The sequence below is a fragment of the Ptychodera flava genome, chromosome 16 (genome assembly GCF_041260155.1).
Source record: "Ptychodera flava strain L36383 chromosome 16, AS_Pfla_20210202, whole genome shotgun sequence".
NCBI lineage: Eukaryota > Metazoa > Hemichordata > Enteropneusta > Ptychoderidae > Ptychodera > Ptychodera flava.
This window is the reverse complement of record NC_091943.1, coordinates 33,695,370-33,720,439: the sequence shown is the minus strand read 5'-3', so window position 1 is coordinate 33,720,439 and position 25,070 is coordinate 33,695,370. Positions and strand designations below refer to the sequence as shown.

Here is a 25,070-nt window from a genome sequence, read left to right as displayed (position 1 = left end):
AAGTGTAGATGAAGGACCATGACTGTACATTCAAAATATAGATAGTGGATAGATTGTAGTGTGTATGTAGATAGTTATGTCAATAAGTGTAGTTGAGAGACCATACTGCACATTCAAAATATGGGATAGTGGAGTGATTGTGTGTGCATGTAGATAGTTATGTCAATAAGTGTAGATGAGAGACCATGACTGTACATTCAAAATATGGATAGTGGAGTGATTGTAGTGTGCATGTAGATAGTTATTTCAATAAGTGTAGATGAGAGACCATGACTGTACATTCAAAATATGGGATAGTGGAGTGATTGTTGTGTGCATGTAGATAGTTATTCAATAAGTGTAGATGAGAGACCATGACTGTACATTCAAAATATGGGATAGTTGGATAGATTGTAGCGTGCATGTGGATAGTTATGTCAATAAGTGTAGATGAGAGAGACCATGACTGCACATTCAAAATATGGATAGTGGAGTGATTGTTGTGTGTATGTAGATAATTATGTCAATAAGTGTAGATGGAGAGACCATGACTGCACATTCAAAATATGGGATAGTGGAGTGATTGTTGTGTGCATTTAGATAGTTATGTCAATAAGTGTATATGAGAGACCATGACTGCACATTCAAAATATGGGATAGTGGAGTGATTGTTGTGTGCATTTAGATAGTTATGTCAATAAGTGTAGTTGAGAGACCATTACTGTACATTCAAATATGGGATAGTGGAGTGATTGTTGTGTACATTAAGATAGTTATGTCAATAAGTGTAGATGTGAGACCATGACTGTACATGCAAAATATGGGAGAGTGGAGTGATTGTAGTAACCATTTAGATAGTTATGTCAATAAGTGTAGTTGTGAGACAATTACTGTACATTCAAAACATGGGATAGTGGAATGTTTGTAGGGTGCATGTACATAGTTATTTCAATAAGTGTAGATAAGAGACCATGACTGCACATTCAAAATATGCGATAGTGGAGTGATTGTAGTGTGCATGTAGATAGTTATGTCAAAAAGTGTAGATGAGAGACAATTAATGTACATTCAAAATATGGATAGTTGATTGTTGTGTGCATGTAGATAGTTATGTCAATAAGTGTAGATGAGAGACAATTAATGTACATTCAAAATATTTGATAGTGGAGAGATTGTAGTGTGCATGTGGATAGTTATGTCAATAAGTGTAGATGAGAGACCATGACTGTACATTCAAAATATGGGATAGTGGAGTGATTGTTGTGTGCATGTAGATATGTTATTCAATAAGTGTAGATGAGAGACCATGACTGTACATTCAAAATATTGGATAGTGGAGTGATTGTTTGGTGCATGTAGATAGTTATGTCAATAAGTGTAGATGAGAGACCATGACTGTACATTCAAAATATAAGATAGTGTAGTTGATAGATTATAGTGTGTATGTAGATAGTTATGTCAATAAGTGTAGTTGAGAGACCATGACTGCACATTCAAAATATGGGATGGTGGAGTGATTGTAGTGTGCATGTAGATAGTTATGTCAATAAGTGTAGATGAGAGACCATGACTGTACATTCAAAATATTGGATAGTTAGATTGATTGTAGTGTGCATGTAGATAGTTTTGTCAATAAGTGTAGATGAGAGACCATGACTGTACATTCAAAATATGGGATAGTGGAGTGATTGTTGTGTGCATGTAGACAGTTACTTCAATAAGTTTAGATAAGGGACCATGACTGTACATTCAAAATATCAGATAGTTTGATAGATTGCAACGTGCATGTGGATAGTCATGTCAATAAGTGTAGATTAGATGAGAGACCGTGACTGCACATTCAAAATATGGGATAGTTGGAGTGATTGTTGTGTGTATGTAGATAGTTATGTCAATAAGTGTAGATGAGAGACCATGACTGCACATTCAAAATATTGGATAGTGGAGTGATTGTTGTGTGCGTGTAGATAGTTATGTCAATAAGTGTAGATGAGAGACCATGACTGCACATTCAAAATATTGGATAGTGGAGTGATTGTTGTGTGCATGTAGATAGTTATGTCAATAAGTGTAGTTGAGAGACTATTACTGTACATTCAAAATATGGATAGTGGAGTGATTGTTGTGTAGATGTAGATAGTTGTGTCAATAAGTGTAGATGAGAGACCATGACTGTACATTCAAAATATGGGATAGTGGAGTGATGTGTAGTGTGTATGTATATAGTTTTGTCAATAAGTTGTAGATGAGAGACCATGACTGTACATTCAAAATATGGGATAGTGGAGAGATTGTAGTGTGTATGTGGATAGTTATTTCAATAAGTGTAGATGAGTCATATCTGCACATGCAAAATATCTGATAGTGGAATGATTGTAGTGTGCATGTAGATAGTTATTCAATAAGTGTAGATGAGAGACCATGACTGTACATTCAAAATATGGGATAGTTTGATTGTTGTGTGATGTAGACAGTTATGTCAATAAGTGTTAGATAAGGACCATGACTGTACATTCAAAATATTAGATAGTTGGATGATTGTAGTGTGTATGTAGATAGTTATGTCAATAAGTGTAGATGAGAGACCATGACTGTACATTCAAAATATGGGATAGTGGAGTGATTGTCGTGTGCATGTAGATAGTTATTTAATAAGTGTAGATGAGAGACCATGACTGTATATTCAAATATGGGATAGTGGAGTGATTGTTGTGTGCATGTAGATAGTTATGTCAATAAGTGTAGATGAGGGACCATGACTGTACATTCAAAATATAGATAGTATAGTTGGATGATTGTAGTGTGCATGTAGATAGTTATGTCAATAAGTGTAGATGAGAGACCATGACTGCACATTCAAAATATGGGATTGTGGAGTGATTGTGTGTGTGCATGTAGATAGTTATGTCAATAAGTGTAGATGAGAGACCATGACTGTACATTCAAATATTGGATAGTTAGATTGATTGTTGTGTGCATGTAGATAGTTATTCAATAAGTGTAGATGAGAGACCATGACTGTACATTCAAAATATGGGATAGTGGATGATTGTTGTGTGCATGTAGAGTTATGTCAATAAGTGTAGATGAGGACCATGACTGTATATTCAAAATATGAGATAGTTGGATAGATTGTAGTGTGTATGTGGATAGTTATTTCAATAAGTGTAGATGAGAGACCATGACTGCACATTCAAAATATGGGATAGTGGAGTGATTGTTGTGTGCATGTAGATAGTTATGTCAATAAGTGTAGTTGAGAGACCATGACTGTACATTCAAAATATTGGATAGTTAGATTGATTGTAGTGTGCATGTAGATAGTTATGTCAATAAGTGTAGATGAGAGACCATGACTGTACATTCAAAATATGGGATAGTGGAGAGATTGTGTGTGTATGTGGATAGTTATGTTCAATAAGTGTAGATGAGAGACCATACTGCACATGCAAAATATCTGATAGTGGAGTGATTGTAGTGTGCATGTAGATAGTTATGTTAATAAGTGTAGATGAGAGACCATGACTGTACATTCAAAATATGGGATAGTGTTGATTGTTGTGTCATGTAGATAGTTATGTCAATAAGTTTAGATGAGAGACCATGACTGTACATTCAAAATATGAGATAGTTGGATAGATTGTAGTGTGCATGTAGATAGTTATTCAATAAGTGTAGATGAGAGACCATGACTGTACATTCAAAATATGGGATAGTGGAGTGATTGTGTGTTGCATGTAGATAGTTATGTCAATAAGTGTAGATGAGAGACCATGACTGTACATTCAAAATATGGGATAGTGGAGTGATTGTTGTGTGCATGTAGATCAGTTATGTCAATAAGTGTAGATGAGGGACCATGACTGTACATTCAAATATAGATAGTATAGTGATAGTTGTAGTGTTATGTAGATAGTTATGTCAATAAGTGTAGTTGAGAGACCATGACTGTACATTCAAATATGGGATAGTGGAGTGATTGTAGTGTGCATGTAGATAGTTATGTCAATAAGTGTAGATGAGAGACCATGACTGTACATTCAAAATATTGGATAGTTGATGATTGTGTGTGCATGTAGATAGTTATGTCAATAAGTGTAGATGAGAGACCATGACTGTACATTCAAAATATGGGATAGTGAAGTGATTGTCGTGTGCATGTAGATAGTTTATGTCAATAAGTGTAGATGAGAGACCATGACTGTATATCCAAAATATTAGATAGTTGGATAGATTGTAGTGTGTATGTGGATAGTTATTCAATAAGTGTAGATGAGAGACCATAACTGCACATTCAAAATATGGGATAGTGGAGTGATTGTAGTGTGCATGTAGATAGTTATGTCAATAAGTGTAGATGAGAGACCATGACTGTACATTCAAAATATTGGATAGTTAGATTGATTGTAGTGTGCATGTAGATACTTTTCAATAAGTGTAGATGAGAGACCATGACTGTACATTCAAAATATTGGATTATGGAGTGATTGTTGTGTGCATGTAGATAGTTATGTCAATAAGTGTAGATGAGAGACCATGACTGCACATTTAAAATATGGATAGTGGAGTGATTGTTGTGTGCATGTAGATAGTTATGTCAATAAGTGTAGTTGAGAGACCATTACTGTCATTCAAAATATGGGATAGTGGAGTGATTGTTGTGTGCATGTAGACAGTTATGTCAATAAGTGTAGATGAGGGACCATGACTGTACATTCAAAATATAGATAGCATAGTTGGATAGATTGTAGTGTGTATGTAGATAGTTATGTCAATAAGTGTAGTTGAGAGACCATGACTGCACATTCAAAATATGGGATGGTGGAGTGATTGTAGTGTGCATGTAGATAGTTATGTCATAAGTGTAGATGAGAGACCATGACTGTACATTCAAAATATTGGATAGTTAGATTGATTGTAGTGTGCATGTAGATACTTATTCAATAAGTGTAGATGAGAGACCATGACTGTACATTCAAAATATTGGATAGTGGAGTGATTGTTGTGTGCATGTAGACAGTTATTCAATAAGTTAGATAAGGGACCATGACTGTACATTCAAAATATAGATAGTTGATAGATTGTCAACGTGCATGTGGATAGTCATGTCAATAAGTGTAGATTATGATGAGAGACCATGACTGTACATTCAAAATATTAGATAGTTGGATAGATTGTAGTGTGTATGTGGATAGTTATGTCAATAAGTGTAGATGAGGACCATGACTGCACATTCAAAATATGGGATAGTTGGAGTGATTGTTGTGTGTAGGTGGATAGTTATGTCAATAAGTGTAGATGGAGAGACCATGACTGCACATTCAAAATATTGGATAGTGGAGTGATTGTTGTGTGCATGTAGATAGTTATGTCAATAAGTGTAGATGAGAGACCATGACTGCACATTCAAAATATTGGATAGTGGAGTGATTGTTGTGTGCATGTAGATAGTTATGTCAATAAGTGTAGTTGAGAGACTATTACTGTACATTCAAAATATGGGATAGTGGAGTGATTGTGTGTAGATGTAGATAGTTTGTCAATAAGTGTAGATGAGAGACCATGACTGTACATTCAAAATATGGGATAGTGGAGAGATTGTAGTGTGTATGTGGATAGTTATTTCAATAAGTGTAGATGAGTGCATACAGCACATGCAAAATATCTGATAGTGGAATGATTGTAGTGTGCATGTAGATAGTTATTTAATAAGTGTAGATGAGAGACAATGACTGTACATTCAAAATATGGGATTGTTTGATTGTTTTGTGTGATGTAGACAGTTATGTCTAATAAGTTTAGATAAGGGACCATGACTGTACATTCAAAATATTAGATAGTTGGATAGATTGTAGTGTTTATGTAGATAGTTATGTCAATAAGTGTAGATGAGAGACCATGACTGTAAATTCAAAATATGGGATAGTGGAGTGATTGTCGTGTGCATGTAGATAGTTATTTAATAAGTGTAGATGAGAGCCATGACTGTTTATTCAAAATATGGGATGGTGGAGTGATTGTTGTGTGCATGTAGACAGTTATGTCAATAAGTGTAGATGAGGGACCATGACTGTACATTCAAAATATAAGATAGCTATAGTTGGATAGATTATAGTGTGTATGTAGATAGTTATGTCAATAAGTGTAGTGAGAGACCATGACTGCCATTCAAAATATGGGATGGTGGAGTGATTGTAGTGTGCATGTAGATAGTTATGTCAATAAGTGTAGATGAGAGACCATGACTGTACATTCAAATATTGGATAGTTAGATTGATTGTAGTGTGCATGTAGATACTTTTCAATAAGTGTAGATGAGAGACCATGACTGTACATTCAAAATATGGGATAGTGGAGTGATTGTTGTGGCATGTAGACAGTTACTTCAATAAGTTTAGATAAGGGACCATGACTGTACATTCAAAATATCAGATAGTTTGATAGATTGCAACGTGCTGTGGATAGTCATGTCAATAAGTGTAGATATAGATGAGAGACCGTGACTGCACATTCAAATATGGGATAGTTGGAGTGATTGTGTGTGTATGTAGATATTATGTCAATAAGTGTAGATGAGAGACCATGACTGACATTCAAAATATTTGATAGTGGATGATTGTTGTGTGCTGTAGATAGTTATGTCAATAAGTGTAGATGAGAGACCATGACTGCACATTTAAAATATTGGATAGTGGAGTGATTGTTGTGTGCATGTAGATAGTTATGTCAATAAGTGTAGTTGAGAGACCATTACTGTACATTCAAAATATGGGATAGTGGAGTGATTGTTGTGTGCATGTAGATAGTTATGTCAATAAGTGTAGATGAGAGACCATGACTGTACATTCAAAATATGGGATAGTTGGAGTGATTGTGTAGTGTGTATGTATATAGTTTTGTCAATAAGTGTAGATGAGAGACCATGACTGTACATTCAAAATATGGGATAGTGGAGAGATTGTAGTGTGATGTGGATAGTTATTTCAATAAGTGTAGATGAGAGCATTACTGCACATTCAAAATATGGATAGTGGAGTGATTGTAGTGTGCATGTAGATAGTTATTTAATAAGTGTAGATGAGAGACAATGACTGTACATTCAAAATATGGATAGATTTGATTGTTGTGTGCATGTAGACGTTATGTTAATAAGTGTAGATGAGGGACCATGACTGTACATTCAAAATATTAGATAGTTGGATAGATTGTAGTGTGTATGTAGATAGTTATGTCAATAAGTGTAGATGAGAGACCATGACTGTAAATTCAAAATATGGGATAGTGGAGTGATTGTCGTGTGCATGTAGATAGTTATTTAATAAGTGTAGATGAGAGACCATGACTGTACATTCAAAATATGGGATAGTGTTCAGAGTGATTGTTGTGTGCATGTAGATAGTTATGTCAATAAGTGTAGATGAGGGACCATGACTGTACATTCAAATATGGATAGTATAGTTGATAGATTATAGTGTGTATGTAGATAGTTATGTCTATAAGTGTAGTTGAGAGACCATGACTGTATATTCAAAATATGGGATGGTGGAGTGATTGTAGTGAGCATGTAGATAGTTATGTCAATAAGTGTAGATGAGAGACCATGACTGTACATTCAAAATATTGGATAGTTGATTGATTGTGTGTGCATGTAGATAGCTTATTCAATAAGTGTAGATGAGAGACCATGACTGTACATTGAAAATATGGGATAGTGAGTGATTGTTGTGTGCATGTAGATAGTTATGTCAATAAGTGTAGATGAGGGACCATGACTGTATATCAAAATATCAGATAGTGGATAGATTGTAGTGTGTATGTGGATAGTTATTTCAATAAGTGTAGATGAGAGACCATGACTGCACATTCAAAATATGGGATAGTGGAGTGATTGTAGTGTGCATGTAGATCAGTTATGTCAATAAGTGTAGATAAGAGACCATGACTGTACATTCAAAATATTGGATAGTTAGATTGATTGTAGTGTGCATGTAGATACTTTTCAATAAGTGTAGATGAGAGACCATGACTGTACATTCAAAATATTGATATGGAGTGATTGTTGTGTGCATGTAGATAGTTATGTCAATAAGTGTAGATGAGAGACCATGACTGCACATTTAAAATATTGGATAGTGGAGTGATTGTTGTGTGCATGTAGACAGTTACTTCAATAAGTGTAGATGAGGGACCATGTATGTACATTCAAAATATCAGATAGTTTGATGATTGTAACGTGCTGTGGATAGTCATGTCAATAAGTGTAGATTACTAGATGAGAGACCATGACTGTACATTCAAAATATTAGATAGTTGGATAGATTGTAGGCAGTATGTGGATAGTTATGTCAATAAGTGTAGATGAGGGACCATGACTGCACATGCAAAACTATGGGATAGTTGGAGTGATTGTGTGTGTAGGTGGATAGTTATGTCAATAAGTGTAGATGGAGAGACCATGACTGCACATTCAAAATATTTGATAGTGGAGTGATTGTTGTGTGCATGTGGATAGTTATGTCAATAAGTGTAGATGAGAGACCATGACTGCACATTTAAAATATTGGATAGTGGAGTGATTGTTGTGTGCATGTAGATAGTTATGTCAATAAGTGTAGTTGAGAGACCATTACTGTACATTCAAAATATGGGATAGTGGAGTGATTGTTGTGTAGATGTAGATAGTTGTGTCAATAAGTGTAGATGAGAGACCATGACTGTACATTCAAAATATGGGATAGTGGAGAGATTGTAGTGTGTATGTGGCTAGTTATTTCAATAAGTGTAGATGAGCGCATATCTGCACATTGCAAAATATCTGATAGTGGAATGATTGTAGTGTGCATGTAGATAGTTATTCTAATAAGTGAAGATGAGAGACAATGACTGTACATTCAAAATATGGATAGTCTGATTGTTGTGTGATGTAGACAGTTATGTCAATAAGTTTAGATAAGGGACCATGACTGTACATTCAAAATATTAGATAGTTGGATGATTGTAGTGTGTATATAGATAGTTATGTCAATAAGTGTAGATGAGAAACCATGACTGTAAATTCAAAATATGGGATAGTGGAGTGATTGTCGTGTGCATGTAGATAGTTATTTAATAAGTGTAGATGAGAGACCATGACTGCACATTCAAATATTGGATAGTTGAGTGATTGTTGTGTGCATGTAGATAGTTATGTCAATAAGTGTAGATACTGTACATTCAAAATATGGATAAAGGAGTGATTGTTTAGTGCATCAAGATAGTTGTGTCAATAAGTGTAGATGAGAGACCATGCATGCCTGTACATTCAAAATATGGGATCGTTGGAGTGATGTACCGGTAGTGTGTATGTGGTAATTATGTCAATAAGTGTAGATGAGAGACAATGACTGTACATTCAAATATAGGATAGTGGAGTGATTGATGTGTGCATGTAGATAGTTAGGTCAATAAGTGTAGATGAGAGACCATGACTGTGCTTTCAAATATGGGATAGTGGAGTGATTGTTGTGTGCATGTAGACAGTTATTTCAATAAGTTTAGATAAGGGACCATGACTGTACATTCAAAATATTAGATAGTTGGATAGATTGTAACGTGCATGTGGATAGTCATGTCAATAAGTGTAGATCTACTAGACGAGAGACCGTGACTGTACATTTAAAATATAAGATTGTTGGATAGATTGTAGCCAGTATATGGATAGTTATGTCAATAAGTGTAGACGAGGGACCATGACTGCACATTCAAACTATAGGATATTGGAGTGATTGTCGTGTGTAGGTGGATAATTATGTCTATAAGTGTAGATGCAGAGACCATGTCTGCACATTCAAAATATTGGATTATTGAGTGATTGTTGTGTGCATGTAGATAGTTATGTCAATAAGTGTAGATGAGAGACCATGACTGCACATTTAAAATATTGGATAGTGGAGTGATTGTTGTGTGCATGTAGATAGTTATGTCAATAAGTGTAGTTGAGAGACCATTACTGTTCATTCAAAATATGGGATAGTGGAGTGATTGTTGTGTGCATGTAGACAGTTATGTCAATAAGTGTAGATGAGGGACCATGACTGTACATTCAAAATATAAGATAGCTATAGTTGGATAGATTATAGTGTGTATGTAGATAGTTATGTCTAATAAGTGTAGTTGAGAGACCATGACTGCACATTCAAATATGGGATGGTGGAGTGATTGTAGTGTGCATGTAGATAGTTATGTCAATAAGTGTAGATGAGAGACCATAACTGTACATTCAAAATATTGGATAGTTAGATTGATTGTAGTGTGCATGTAGATACTTTTCAATAAGTGTAGATGAGAGACCATGACTGTACATTCAAAATATGGGATAGTGGAGTGATTGTTGTGTGCATGTAGACAGTTACTTCAATAAGTTTAGATAAGGGACCATGACTGTACATTCAAAATATCAGATAGTTTGATAGATTGCAACGTGCTGTGGATAGTCATGTCAATAAGTGTAGATCTACTAGATGAGAGACCGTGACTGCACATTCAAACTATGGGATAGTTGGAGTGATTGTCGTGTGTAGGTGGATAATTATGTCAATAAGTGTAGATGGAGAGACCATGACTGCACATTCAAAATATTTGATAGTGGAGTGATTGTTGTGTGCGTGTAGATAGTTATGTCAATAAGTGTAGATGAGAGACCATGACTGCACATTTAAAATATTGGATAGTGGAGTGATTGTTGTGTGCATGTAGATAGTTATGTCAATAAGTGTAGTTGAGAGACTATTACTGTACATTCAAAATATGGGATAGTGGAGTGATTGTTGTGTAGATGTAGATAGTTGTGTCAATAAGTGTAGATGAGAGACCATGACTGTACATACAAAATATGGGATCGTTGGAGTGATGTACCGGTAGTGTGTATGTATATAGTTTTGTCAATAATTGTAGATGAGAGACCATGACTGTACATTCAAAATATGGGATAGTGGAGAGATTGTAGTGTGTATGTGGATAGTTATTTCAATAAGTGTAGATGAGTGCATATCAGCACATGCAAAATATCTGATAGTGGAATGATTGTAGTGTGCATGTAGATAGTTATTTAATAAGTGTAGATGAGAGACAATGACTGTACATTCAAAATATGGGATAGTCTGATTGTTGTGTGATGTAGACAGTTATGTCAATAAGTTTAGATAAGGGACCATGACTGTACATTCAAAATATTAGATAGTTGGATAGATTGTAGTGTGTATGTAGATAGTTATGTCAATAAGTGTAGATGAGAGACCATGACTGTAAATTCAAAATATGGGATAGTGGAGTGATTGTCGTGTGCATGTATATAGTTATTTAATAAGTGTAGATGAGAGACCATGACTGTTTATTCAAAATATGGGATGGTGGAGTGATTGTTGCGTGCATGTAGACAGTTATGTCAATAAGTGTAGATGAGGGACCATGACTGTACATTCAAAATATAAGATAGCTATAGTTGGATAGATTATAGTGTGTATGTAGATAGTTATGTCTCATAAGTGTAGTTGAGAGACCATGACTGCACATTCAAAATATGGGATGGTGGAGTGATTGTAGTGTGCATGTAGATAGTTATGTCAATAAGTGTAGATGAGAGACCATGACTGTACATTCAAAATATTGGATAGTTAGATTGATTGTAGTGTGCATGTAGATACTTTTCAATAAGTGTAGATGAGAGACCATGACTGTACATTCAAAATATGGGATAGTGGAGTGATTGTTGTGTGCATGTAGACAGTTACTTCAATAAGTTTAGATAAGGGACCATGACTGTACATTCAAAATATCAGATAGTTTGATAGATTGCAACGTGCTGTGGATAGTCATGTCAATAAGTGTAGATCTACTAGATGAGAGACCGTGACTGCACATTCAAACTATGGATAGTTGGAGTGATTGTCGTGTGTAGGTGGATAATTATGTCAATAAGTGTAGATGGAGAGACCATGACTGCACATTCAAAATATTTGATAGTGGAGTGATTGTTGTGTGCGTGTAGATAGTTATGTCAATAAGTGTAGATGAGAGACCATGACTGCACATTTAAAATATTGGATAGTGGAGTGATTGTTGTGTGCATGTAGATAGTTATGTCAATAAGTGTAGTTGAGAGACTATTACTGTACATTCAAAATATGGGATAGTGGAGTGATTGTTGTGTAGATGTAGATAGTTGTGTCAATAAGTGTAGATGAGAGACCATGACTGTACATACAAAATATGGGATCGTTGGAGTGATGTACCGTAGTGTGTATGTATTAGTTTTGTCAATAATTGTAGATGAGAGACCATGACTGTACATTCAAAATATGGGATAGTGGAGAGATTGTAGTGTGTATGTGGATAGTATTTCAATAAGTGTAGATGAGTGCATATCAGCACATGCAAAATATCTGATAGTGGAATGATTGTAGTGTGCATGTAGATAGTTATTTAATAAGTGTAGATGAGAGACAATGACTGTACATTCAAAATATGGGATAGTTTGATTGTTGTGTGATGTAGACAGTTATGTTAATAAGTTTAGATAAGGGACCATGACTGTACATTCAAAATATTAGATAGTTGGATAGATTGTAGTGTGTATGTAGATAGTTATGTCAATAAGTGTAGATGAGAGACCATGACTGTAAATTCAAAATATGGGATAGTGGAGTGATTGTCGTGTGCATGTATATAGTTATTTAATAAGTGTAGATGAGAGACCATGACTGTTTATTCAAATATGGGATGGTGGAGTGATTGTTGCGTGCATGTAGACAGTTATGTCAATAAGTGTAGATGAGGGACCATGACTGTACATTCAAAATATAAGATAGCTATAGTTGGATAGATTATAGTGTGTATGTAGATAGTTATGTCTCATAAGTGTAGTTGAGAGACCATGACTGCACATTCAAAATATGGGATGGTGGAGTGATTGTAGTGTGCATGTAGATAGTTATGTCAATAAGTGTAGATGAGAGACCATGACTGTACATTCAAATATTGGATAGTTAGATGATTGTAGTGTGCATGTAGATACTTTTCAATAAGTGTAGATTAGAGACCATGACTGTACATTCAAAATATGGGATAGTGAAATGATTGTCGTGGCATGTAGATAGTTATGTCAATAAGTTCAGATGAGGGACCATGACTGTATATCCAAAATATCAGATAGTTGGATAGATTGTAGTGTGTATGTGGATAGTTATTTCAATAATTGTAGATGAGAGACCATAACTGCACATTCAAAAATATGGGATAGTGGAGTGATTGTAGTGTGCATATAGATCTATAGTTATGTCGATAAGTGTAGATAAGAGACCATGACTGTACATTCAAAATATTGGATAGTTAGATTGATTGTAGTGTGCATGTAGATACTTTTCAATAAGTGTAGATGAGAGACCATGACTGTACATTCAAAATATGGGATAGTGGAGAGATTGTAGTGTGTATGTGGATAGTTATTTCAATAAGTGTAGATGAGTGCATATCAGCACATGCAAATATCTGATAGTGGAATGATTGTAGTGTGCATGTAGATAGTTATTTAATAAGTGTAGATGAGAGACAATGACTGTACATTCAAAATATGGGATAGTTTGATTGTTGTGTGATGTAGACAGTTATGTTAATAAGTTTAGATAAGGGACCATGACTGTACATTCAAAATATTAGATAGTTGGATAGATTGTAGTGTGTATGTAGTAGTTATGTCAATAAGTGTAGATGAGAGACCATGACTGTAAATTCAAAATATGGGATAGTGGAGTGATTGTCGTGTGCATGTATATAGTTATTTAATAAGTGTAGATGAGAGACCATGACTGTTTATTCAAAATATTGGATGGTGGAGTGATTGTTGGGTGCATGTAGACAGTTATGTCAATAAGTGTAGATGAGGGACCATGACTGTACATTCAAAATATAAGATAGCTATAGTTGGATAGATTATAGTGTGTATGTAGATAGTTATGTCTCATAAGTGTAGTTGAGAGACCATGACTGTACATTCAAAATATGGGATGGTGGAGTGATTGTAGTGTGCATGTAGATAGTTATGTCAATAAGTGTAGATGAGAGACCATGACTGTACATTCAAAATATTGGATAGTTAGATTGATTGTAGTGTGCATGTAGATACTTTTCAATAAGTGTAGATGAGAGACCATGACTGTACATTCAAAATATGGGATAGTGAAGTGATTGTCGTGTGCATGTAGATAGTTATGTCAATAAGTTCAGATGAGGGACCATGACTGTATATCCAAAATATCAGATAGTTGGATAGATTGTAGTGTGTATGTGGATAGTTATTTCAATAAGTGTAGATGAGAGACCATAACTGCACATTCAAAATATGGGATAGTGGAGTGATTGTAGTGTGCATATAGATCTATAGTTATGTCAATAAGTGTAGATAAGAGACCATGACTGTACATTCAAAATATTGGATAGTTAGATTGATTGTAGTGTGCATGTAGATACTTTTCAATAAGTGTAGATGAGAGACCATGACTGTACATTCAAAATATTGGATTATGGAGTGATTGTTGTGTGCATGTAGATAGTTATGTCAATAAGTGTAGATGAGAGACCATGACTGCACATTTAAAATATGGGATAGTGGAGTGATTGTTGTGTGCATGTAGATAGTTATGTCAATAAGTGTAGTTGAGAGACCATTACTGTTCATTCAAAATATGGGATAGTGGAGTGATTGTTGTGTGCATGTAGACAGTTATGTCAATAAGTGTAGATGAGGGACCATGACTGTACATTCAAAATATAAGATAGCTATAGTTGGATAGATTATAGTGTGTATGTAGATAGTTATGTCTCATAAGTGTAGTTGAGAGACCATGACTGCACATTCAAAATATGGGATGGTGGAGTGATTGTAGTGTGCATGTAGATAGTTATGTCAATAAGTGTAGATGAGAGACCATGACTGTACATTCAAAATATTGGATAGTTAGATTGATTGTAGTGTGCATGTAGATACTTTTCAATAAGTGTAGATGAGAGACCATGACTGTACATTCAAAATATTGGATAGTGGAGTGATTGTTGTGTGCATGTAGACAGTTACTTCAATAAGTTTAGATAAGGGACCATGACTGTACATTCAAAATATCAGATAGTTTGATAGATTGCAACGTGCTGTGGATAGTCATGTCAATAAGTGTAGATCTACTAGATGAGAGACCGTGACTGTACATTCAAAATATTAGATAGTTGGATAGATTGTAGCCAGTATGTGGATAGTTATGTCAAAAAGTGTAGATGAGGGACCATGACTGCACATTCAAACTATGGGATAGTTGGAGTGATTGTCGTGTGTAGGTGGATAATTATGTCAATAAGTGTAGATGGAGAGATCATGACTGCACATTCAAAATATTTGATAGTGGAGTGATTGTTGTGTGCATGTAGATAGTTATGTCAATAAGTGTAGATGAGAGACCATGACTGCACATTTAAAATATTGGATAGTGGAGTGATTGTTGTGTGCATGTAGATAGTTATGTCAATAAGTGTAGTTGAGAGACTATTACTGTACATTCAAAATATGGGATAGTGGAGTGATTGTTGTGTAGATGTAGATAGTTGTGTCAATAAGTGTAGATGAGAGACCATGACTGTACATTCAAAATATGGGATAGTGGAGAGATTGTAGTGTGTATGTGGATAGTTATTTCAATAAGTGTAGATGAGTGCATATCAGCACATGCAAAATATCTGATAGTGGAATGATTGTAGTGTGCATGTAGATAGTTATTTAATAAGTGTAGATGAGAGACAATGACTGTACATTCAAAATATGGGATTGTTTGATTTTTTGTGATGTAGACAGTTATGTTAATAAGTTTAGATAAGGGACCATGACTGTACATTCAAAATATTAGATAGTTGGATAGATTGTAGTGTTTATGTAGATAGTTATGTCAATAAGTGTAGATGAGAGACCATGACTGTAAATTCAAATATGGGATAGTGGAGTGATTGTCGTGTGCATGTAGATAGTTATTTAATAAGTGTAGATGAGAGTCCATGACTGTTTATTCAAAATATGGGATGGTGGAGTGATTGTTGCGTGCATGTAGACAGTTATGTCAATAAGTGTAGATGAGGGACCATGACTGTACATTCAAATATAAGATAGCTATAGTTGGATAGATTATAGTGTGTATGTAGATAGTTATGTCTCATAAGTGTAGTTGAGAGACCATGACTGCACATTCAAAATATGGGATGGTGGAGTGATTGTAGTGTGCATGTAGATAGTTATGTCAATAAGTGTAGATGAGAGACCATAACTGTACATTCAAAATATTGGATAGTTAGATTGATTGTAGTGTGCATGTAGATACTTTTCAATAAGTGTAGATGAGAGACCATGACTGTACATTCAAAATATGGATAGTGGAGTGATTGTTGTGTGCATGTAGACAGTTACTTCAATAAGTTTAGATAAGGGACCATGACTGTACATTCAAAATATCAGATAGTTTGATAGATTGCAACGTGCTGTGGATAGTCATGTCAATAAGTGTAGATCTACTAGATGAGAGACCGTGACTGCACATTCAAACTATGGGATAGTTGGAGTGATTGTCGTGTGTAGGTGGATAATTATGTCAATAAGTGTAGATGGAGAGACCATGACTGCACATTCAAAATATTTGATAGTGGAGTGATTGTTGTGTGCATGTAGATAGTTATGTCAATAAGTGTAGATGAGAGACCATGACTGCACATTTAAAATATTGGATAGTGGAGTGATTGTTGTGTGCATGTATATAGTTATGTCAATAAGTGTAGTTGAGAGACTATTACTGTACATTCAAAATATGGGATAGTGGAGTGATTGTTGTGTAGATGTAGATAGTTGTGTCAATAAGTGTAGATGAGAGACCATGACTGTACATACAAATATGGGATCGTTGGAGTGATGTACCGGTAGTGTGTATGTATATAGTTTTGTCAATAATTGTAGATGAGAGACCATGACTGTACATTCAAAATATGGGATAGTGGAGAGATTGTAGTGTGTATGTGGATAGTTATTTCAATAAGTGTAGATGAGTGCATATCAGCACATGCAAAATATCTGATAGTGGAATGATTGTAGTGTGCATGTAGATAGTTATTTAATAAGTGTAGATGAGAGACAATGACTGTACATTCAAAATATGGGATAGTTTGATTGTTGTGTGATGTAGACAGTTATGTTAATAAGTTTAGATAAGGGACCATGACTGTACATTCAAAATATTAGATAGTTGGATAGATTGTAGTGTGTATGTAGATAGTTATGTCAATAAGTGTAGATGAGAGACCATGACTGTAAATTCAAATATGGGATAGTGGAGTGATTGTCGTGTGCATGTATATAGTTATTTAATAAGTGTAGATGAGAGACCATGACTGTTTATTCAAAATATGGGATGGTGGAGTGATTGTTGCGTGCATGTAGACAGTTATGTCAATAAGTGTAGATGAGGGACCATGACTGTACATTCAAAATATAAGATAGCTATAGTTGGATAGATTATAGTGTGTATGTAGATAGTTATGTCTCATAAGTGTAGTTGAGAGACCATGACTGCACATTCAAAATATGGATGGTGGAGTGATTGTAGTGTGCATGTAGATAGTTATGTCAATAAGTGTAGATGAGAGACCATGACTGTACATTCAAATATTGGATAGTTAGATTGATTGTAGTGTGCATGTAGATACTTTTCAATAAGTGTAGATTAGAGACCATGACTGTACATTCAAAATATGGGATAGTGAAATGATTGTCGTGTGCATGTAGATAGTTATGTCAATAAGTTCAGATGAGGGACCATGACTGTATATCCAAAATATCAGATAGTTGGATAGATTGTAGTGTGTATGTGGATAGTTATTTCAATAATTGTAGATGAGAGACCATAACTGCACATTCAAAAATATGGGATAGTGGAGTGATTGTAGTGTGCATATAGATCTATAGTTATGTCGATAAGTGTAGATAAGAGACCATGACTGTACATTCAAATATTGGATAGTTAGATTGATTGTAGTGTGCATGTAGATACTTTTCAATAAGTGTAGATGAGAGACCATGACTGTACATTCAAAATATGGGATAGTGGAGAGATTGTAGTGTGTATGTGGATAGTTATTTCAATAAGTGTAGATGAGTGCATATCAGCACATGCAAAATATCTGATAGTGGAATGATTGTAGTGTGCATGTAGATAGTTATTTAATAAGTGTAGATGAGAGACAATGACTGTACATTCAAAATATGGGATAGTTTGATTGTTGTGTGATGTAGACAGTTATGTTAATAAGTTTAGATAAGGGACCATGACTGTACATTCAAAATATTAGATAGTTGGATAGATTGTAGTGTGTATGTAGATAGTTATGTCAATAAGTGTAGATGAGAGACCATGACTGTAAATTCAAAATATGGGATAGTGGAGTGATTGTCGTGTGCATGTAGATAGTTATTTAATAAGTGTAGATGAGAGACCATGACTGTTTATTCAAAATTTGGGATGGTGGAGTGATTGTTGGGTGCATGTAGACAGTTATGTCAATAAGTGTAGATGAGGGACCATGACTGTACATTCAAAATATAAGATAGCTATAGTTGGATAGATTATAGTGTGTATGTAGATAGTTATGTCTCATAAGTGTAGTTGAGAGACCATGACTGTACATTCAAAATATGGATGGTGGAGTGATTGTAGTGTGCATGTAGATAGTTATGTCAATAAGTGTATATTAGAGACCATGACTGTACATTCAAAATATTGGATAGTTAGATTGATTGTAGTGTGCATGTAGATACTTTTCAATAAGTGTAGATGAGAGACCATGACTGTACATTCAAAATATGGGATAGTGAAGTGATTGTCGTGTGCATGTAGATAGTTATGTCAATAAGTTCAGATGAGGGACCATGACTGTATATCCAAAATATCAGATAGTTGGATAGATTGTAGTGTGTATGTGGATAGTTATTTCAATAAGTGTAGATGAGAGACCATAACTGCACATTCAAAATATGGGATAGTGGAGTGATTGTAGTGTGCATATAGATCTATAGTTATGTCAATAAGTGTAGATGAGAGACCATAACTGCACATTCAAAATATTGGATAGTTAGATTGATTGTAGTGTGCATGTAGATACTTTTCAATAAGTGTAGATGAGAGACCATGACTGTACATTCAAAATATTGGATTATGGAGTGATTGTTGTGTGCATGTAGATAGTTATGTCAATAAGTGTAGATGAGAGACCATGACTGCACATTTAAAATATTGGATAGTGGAGTGATTGTTGTGTGCATGTAGATAGTTATGTCAATAAGTGTAGTGAGAGACCATTACTGTTCATTCAAAATATGGGATAGTGGAGTGATTGTTGTGTGCATGTAGACAGTTATGTCAATAAGTGTAGATGAGGGACCATGACTGTACATTCAAATATAAGATAGCTATAGTTGGATAGATTATAGTGTGTATGTAGATAGTTATGTCTCATAAGTGTAGTTGAGAGACCATGACTGCACATTAAAATATGGGATGGTGGAGTGATTGTAGTGTGCATGTAGATAGTTATGTCAATAAGTGTAGATGAGAGACCATGACTGTACATTCAAAATATTGGATAGTTAGATTGATTGTAGTGTGCATGTAGATACTTTTCAATAAGTGTAGATGAGAGACCATGACTGTACATTCAAAATATTGGATAGTGGAGTGATTGTTGTGTGCATGTAGACAGTTACTTCAATAAGTTTAGATAAGGGACCATGACTGTACATTCAAAATATCAGATAGTTTGATAGATTGCAACGTGCTGTGGATAGTCATGTCAATAAGTGTAGATCTACTAGATGAGAGACCGTGACTGTACATTCAAAATATTAGATAGTTGGATAGATTGTAGCCAGTATGTGGATAGTTATGTCAAAAAGTGTAGATGAGGGACCATGACTGCACATTCAAACTATGGGATAGTTGGAGTGATTGTCGTGTGTAGGTGGATAATTATGTCAATAAGTGTAGATGGAGAGATCATGACTGCACATTCAAAATATTTGATAGTGGAGTGATTGTTGTGTGCATGTAGATAGTTATGTCAATAAGTGTAGATGAGAGACCATGACTGCACATTTAAAATATTGGATAGTGGAGTGATTGTTGTGTGCATGTAGATAGTTATGTCAATAAGTGTAGTTGAGAGACTATTACTGTACATTCAAAATATGGGATAGTGGAGTGATTGTTGTGTAGATGTAGATAGTTGTGTCAATAAGTGTAGATGAGAGACCATGACTGTACATTCAAAATATGGGATAGTGGAGAGATTGTAGTGTGTATGTGGATAGTTATTTCAATAAGTGTAGATGAGTGCATATCAGCACATGCAAAATATCTGATAGTGGAATGATTGTAGTGTGCATGTAGATAGTTATTTAATAAGTGTAGATGAGAGACAATGACTGTACATTCAAATATGGGATTGTTTGATTGTTTTGTGATGTAGACAGTTATGTTAATAAGTTTAGATAAGGGACCATGACTGTACATTCAAAATATTAGATAGTTGGATAGATTGTAGTGTTATGTAGATAGTTATGTCAATAAGTGTAGATAAGAGACCATGACTGTAAATTCAAAATATGGGATAGTGGAGTGATTGTCGTGTGCATGTAGATAGTTATTTAATAAGTGTAGATGAGAGTCCATGACTGTTTATTCAAAATATGGGATGGTGGAGTGATTGTTGCGTGCATGTAGACAGTTATGTCAATAAGTGTAGATGAGGGACCATGACTGTACATTCAAAATATAAGATAGCTATAGTTGGATAGATTATAGTGTGTATGTAGATAGTTATGTCTCATAAGTGTAGTTGAGAGACCATGACTGCACATTCAAAATATGGGATGGTGGAGTGATTGTAGTGTGCATGTAGATAGTTATGTCAATAAGTGTAGATGAGAGACCATGACTGTACATTCAAAATATTGGATAGTTAGATTGATTGTAGTGTGCATGTAGATACTTTTCAATAAGTGTAGATGAGAGACCATGACTGTACATTCAAAATATGGATAGTGAAGTGATTGTCGTGTGCATGTAGATAGTTATGTCAATAAGTTCAGATGAGGGACCATGACTGTATATCCAAAATATCAGATAGTTGGATAGATTGTAGTGTGTATGTGGATAGTTATTTCAATAAGTGTAGATGAGAGACCATAACTGCACATTCAAAATATGGGATAGTGGAGTGATTGTAGTGTGCATATAGATCTATAGTTATGTCAATAAGTGTAGATAAGAGACCATGACTGTACATTCAAAATATTGGATAGTTAGATTGATTGTAGTGTGCATGTAGATACTTTTCAATAAGTGTAGATGAGAGACCATGACTGTACATTCAAAATATTGGATTATGGAGTGATTGTTGTGTGCATGTAGATAGTTATGTCAATAAGTGTAGATGAGAGACCATGACTGCACATTTAAAATATTGGATAGTGGAGTGATTGTTGTGTGCATGTAGATAGTTATGTCAATAAGTGTAGTTGAGAGACCATTACTGTTCATTCAAAATATGGGATAGTGGAGTGATTGTTGTGTGCATGTAGACAGTTATGTCAATAAGTGTAGATGAGGGACCATGACTGTACATTCAAAATATAAGATAGCTATAGTTGGATAGATTATAGTGTGTATGTAGATAGTTATGTCTCATAAGTGTAGTTGAGAGACCATGACTGCACATTAAAAATATGGGATGGTGGAGTGATTGTAGTGTGCATGTAGATAGTTATGTCAATAAGTGTAGATGAGAGACCATGACTGTACATTCAAAATATTGGATAGTTAGATTGATTGTAGTGTGCATGTAGATACTTTTCAATAAGTGTAGATGAGAGACCATGACTGTACATTCAAATATTGGATAGTGGAGTGATTGTTGTGTGCATGTAGACAGTTACTTCAATAAGTTTAGATAAGGGACCATGACTGTACATTCAAAATATCAGATAGTTTGATAGATTGCAACGTGCTGTGATAGTCATGTCAATAAGTGTAGATCTACTAGATGAGAGACCGTGACTGTACATTCAAAATATTAGATAGTTGGATAGATTGTAGCCAGTATGTGGATAGTTATGTCAAAAAGTGTAGATGAGGGACCATGACTGCACATTCAAACTATGGGATAGTTGGAGTGATTGTCGTGTGTAGGTGGATAATTATGTCAATAAGTGTAGATGGAGAGACCATGACTGCACATTCAAAATATTTGATAGTGGAGTGATTGTTGTGTGCATGTAGATAGTTATGTCAATAAGTGTAGATGAGAGACCATGACTGCAATTTAAAATATTGGATAGTGGAGTGATTGTTGTGTGCATGTAGATAGTTATGTCAATAAGTGTAGTTGAGAGACTATTACTGTACATTCAAAATATGGGATAGTGGAGTGATTGTTGTGTAGATGTAGATAGTTGTGTCAATAAGTGTAGATGAGAGACCATGACTGTACATTCAAAATATGGGATAGTGGAGAGATTGTAGTGTGTATGTGGATAGTTATTTCAATAAGTGTAGATGAGTGCATATCAGCACATGCAAAATATCTGATAGTGGAATGATTGTAGTGTGCATGTAGATAGTTATTTAATAAGTGTAGATGAGAGACAATGACTGTACATTCAAAATATGGGATAGTCTGATTGTTTTGTGATGTAGACAGTTATGTTAATAAGTTTAGATAAGGGACCATGACTGTACATTCAAAATATTAGATAGTTGGATAGATTGTAGTGTTTATGTAGATAGTTATGTCAATAAGTGTAGATGAGAGACCATGACTGTAAATTCAAAATATGGGATAGTGGAGTGATTGTCGTGTGCATGTAGATAGTTATTTAATAAGTGTAGATGAGAGACCATGACTGTTTATTCAAAATATGGGATGGTGGAGTGATTGTTGCGTGCATGTAGACAGTTATGTCAATAAGTGTAGATGAGGGACCATGACTGTACATTCAAAATATAAGATAGCTATAGTTGGATAGATTATAGTGTGTATGTAGATAGTTATGTCTCATAAGTGTAGTTGAGAGACCATGACTGCACATTCAAAATATGGGATGGTGGAGTGATTGTAGTGTGCATGTAGATAGTTATGTCAATAAGTGTAGATGAGAGACCATGACTGTACATTCAAAATATTGGATAGTTAGATTGATTGTAGTGTGCATGTAGATACTTTTCAATAAGTGTAGATGAGAGACCATGACTGTACATTCAAAATATGGGATAGTGAAGTGATTGTCGTGTGCATGTAGATAGTTATGTCAATAAGTTCAGATGAGGGACCATGACTGTATATCCAAATATCAGATAGTTGGATAGATTGTAGTGTGTATGTGGATAGTTATTTCAATAAGTGTAGATGAGAGACCATAACTGCACATTCAAAATATGGGATAGTGGAGTGATTGTAGTGTGCATGTAGATCTATAGTTATGTCAATAAGTGTAGATAAGAGACCATGACTGTACATTCAAAATACTGGATAGTTAGATTGATTGTAGTGTGCATGTAGATACTTTTCAATAAGTGTAGATGAGAGACCATGACTGTATATTCAAAATATGGGATAGTGAAGTGATTGTCGTGTGCATGTAGATAGTTATGTCAATAAGTGTAGATGAGAGACCATGACTGCACATTCAAAATATTAGATATTTGAATAGATTGTAGTGTGCATGTAGATAGTTATTTCAATAAGTGTAGATGAGAGACCATAACTGCACATTCAAAATATGGGATAGTGGAGTGATTGTAGTGTGCATATAGATCTATAGTTATGTCAATAAGTGTAGATAAGAGACCATGACTGTACATTCAAAGTACAGGATAGTTGGAGTGATTGTAGTACAGTATTTGCTTTACTCATGCAGTGATTTATTTTGTTTTATCAACATTATCGGTTAAGTGAGACTTGATTTTTGAGATAGGTATTGTTCCATTCATCAGGCAAAAAGTCAGAGCCATTTGTTCATGCATAAATTGGCAAGTTACACTGTTTATCAGTTGCTCATTTCAGGCCCCAAGCCAAAAGTCCCATTCATTTAAAACTTGCTATGGAGGTATCTAAAGATAATGTCAGTCAGATAAGAGGAAATGTTGTTGAAATTTGGATAATTGTAATTTTTGCTCAATTTTCCCTGTTTTTTGGTAAAAAAGCCTTTTTTCTCTGAAACCGCAAGTCCAAATTCCAATTCATTTGAAATGTGTTATCACAGATCATAGGGGTGATCTCAGTCTGATTTGTCAAAATTGTTGTGAAATTTACAGCTACCCACTTAGGCCAGTACATTCTCACTGATTTTGCTTTTTACTCGGGAAGGCTATTCGCAACCTTTCCTGTGCAGGTTGACAGTGTAGATACTGTATTGGATGATGTCTCCTTGTCTGAATCCAGTGTAGTTATCATCCGGTTATTACAATTTGTCATCCCAATACTCCGTTCAGAATTAAGGTATGTATAAATGTTTAATTTGATTCTGTTAATTAATGAGTACAATGAAATGAAGGTAAAGTGATATCTTTCAAAAACTCGCATGATTTTGTTAGATCAAAATTTTTTGGAATAACACATGTTTGTTAAAAGGTATAATTTTATGTCATTGTTGTGTATAAATAGTAGTGACAACTACAGCGACACATAAATAATATTTCTATCTCACTGGAGTTTCATCATGTAATTAAACAACTAACAGTTATGTGTATAAAAACACCATGTAGAGTTAATTAAATGTGTATATGTAGGCCTGGTGTGATGTTCAGTACTGTATGGTCACACTGTTTATCAGTTGCTCATCTCAGGCCCCAAGCCAAAAGTCCCATTCATTTAAAACTTGCTATGGAGGTATCTAAAGATAATGTCAGTCAGACAAGAGGAAATGTTGTTGAAATTTGGATAATTGTAATTTTTGCTCAATTTTCCTTGTTTTTGGTAAAAAAAAC

The 25,070-nt window shown here is 34.7% G+C and overlaps 1 long non-coding RNA gene across 4 annotated transcripts in view; it reads left to right on the top strand.

The window, feature by feature from the left end:
• The window catches only part of LOC139114651 (uncharacterized), a 79,625-nt gene that overhangs the window by 36,070 nt on the left and 18,485 nt on the right, over positions 1 to 25,070 (top strand). For all 4 annotated transcript variants that reach the window (XR_011547917.1, XR_011547918.1, XR_011547920.1 and 1 more), the window contains exon 3: positions 24,451 to 24,582. This is a non-coding gene — a long non-coding RNA (uncharacterized lncRNA). The remainder of the gene's footprint in view (positions 1 to 24,450; positions 24,583 to 25,070) is intronic.